This window comes from Centruroides sculpturatus, unplaced genomic scaffold, assembly GCF_000671375.1.
Source record: "Centruroides sculpturatus isolate CEXI.00-Female unplaced genomic scaffold, Cexi_2.0 scaffold70, whole genome shotgun sequence".
Taxonomy (NCBI): domain Eukaryota; kingdom Metazoa; phylum Arthropoda; class Arachnida; order Scorpiones; family Buthidae; genus Centruroides; species Centruroides sculpturatus.
Window position 1 is genome coordinate 722,694 of NW_019384571.1, and position 2,327 is coordinate 725,020.

Consider the following 2,327-nt stretch of genomic DNA (forward strand, 5'->3'; position numbering starts at 1 on the left):
AAAGCAGTTGAATGCACAGTGAAAAAAAGAACAAGAAGAAAAACGAAACTAAAACTAAAAAAACGAGGATATTAATTTTAAATAACGGGACGAGATCTCGCACTCTTCTCGCGAGCACTATCGTTGAAGAGTTGTTAATAAACACGGACGTCTAACAGGTACACTGTCCAAAAACATATAGCATCGTTCCACCCAAGCCAGTAACAGGTAGCGAACTCTGAGTCAATACTTTACGTAACTTAGTTCGAAGAACGTCCGACATCACTGAAACGATCGCCCCGATATCCACGAGAGCTTATCACTTCAGCGTTGTTGGCGCAGTTAGTTATCATCGAAGGTTCCCTCGATAAGTCNCTTAAATGATTATTTTCCATATAAGACTTGTTTTGATCTCATAATTCAAACTAAAAAAAATTTATAAATTCAAGGTCTTGATCTATTGAATTTCAACTGATTATCCCTTTGATTCTTATTACTGAATATTTTCTGTCTTCCTCATTATATATTTTTATATAAACTGTACAATAATTTCCTTATTAAGTTACGTTAAATTAAGGAATTAATTATTCATACGAAAAATTTTTCTACTCACATAAAACATATGAATTGATGGACTTTATTTACCCGCTAGCTCAACTCAGATAAAAATAGACTGTTTCTGATACAGTATAGACCAATAACTACATCTCTTATGACCTTTCTTGCGATACAAAGATTAAAAAATAAAAAAGTAATAAATAGCGTAGAAACTATTGGTAGATAATTTATCTGTTTGATAACCCTGTGTAAACAAGATTTGCTCCATAGAATTAATATAAAGCACTCTTAATACTTAGATGTAAATTGATTTTAACAAATTTATCATATTCGTTAACTTGTGTTTTAAAAGTTTAGAGAATTTTTATAATTATTTTATATATATTTTATTATTTAAAAAAAGTTAAGATATAGAAGTACTTTCAACAAAAATAATAGAAAGTTGCAATCTCTGTTCGTTCAAATGAAAGTATTTTGTAAATATACGAATGATTTCGGTATTTGATACAGCGATAAGCATTTAAGATAAAGTAAAATTACATTTAAGAATTGTAAATAACTCATATCAGCTATAAATTACTATTTATTATAAAGAAATTTATAAAAATTAAAATTTTACGCAAATAAACTTTAAAAAATTTCTAAAACTTGTTACTTACCTCATTTTAAAGTTGTATCCTGAAGAATAATTAAAACACTTTTTATTTCTTATGATTTAATAAAATAATTAAATGTTCGGTCAGAGAATAAATATAAATATTATATTATATATATATGAATATGTGTAAGTAAATCTGTGGAAAGACTATACAGAAGTTATAAAGTTGTCGGATTTATACAAGGCAACGTTCTATCAAATGACATCATACGATTGATTTCAATTTCCTAATTTTATTATATAAAATACACGCGTGCAAAAACTTCACAATAACATTTAACTGATAAAATATTAATTTTTCAAACAGTTTTCTAGTAATTTATTACAGTTTTTCTTGTTAAAATCGTGTAATTTGATGAAAAAGTTTAGTTTTTATAACATTGTATCGAATTCTTTCGTAGAGTAGAAAGCCTTTAATCTAGACCAGATGAGACCAATTGTTTCGGATTACGGAGAAAATTATCGAAAATCGAAAAAAAACAATAAAAGTTATATTAAAAGCAAAATAATTATTTCTACTCTGTAATGTTATTTGTATCAAGCACACTGCTTTATTTAATTTACTTATCTTTCTGAAGAAATAATAATGAGAGTGAAAACCCAATATAATTGTAACAGAAATAATTTAATTTACTAAAATAAAATTATAAAAACTGCTTCTAAATAAATAAAAAAAAGGGTTTACTTTTATTACTACATAAACAATAGATAAAAGCCTTCCTTTTCACATAGATAACTGATAAAACAAATTTTTGTTTCTACTTCTACACACTTTAGTCAGACATAATTGATTAAAGTGACTTCTTATATTCATTATTTTTTTAATTTAATTTTTTACTATAGATTTTAATTTTAAGCTGGATTCTATGTTCGATTTTCATCTTTTCATATTAATTCTTAAACATGTCCAATGGCCGGCGTATTACACTCTTCAACAAGACACTCCCCAATTTATGGGGGGCCTATGCTGTTTGGATGTTTTTAATAATTTATATTAATATTTTAAAAATTATTTAATATTATTAGATCTAATTTTATCACGGAATATCAAAGAAAGAGTGTTGAAAATAATTATGATTTTTATCTTTCTTAGCTTGATAGGGCCTCTTCCAATCTAAAAAAAAAAAAAAAA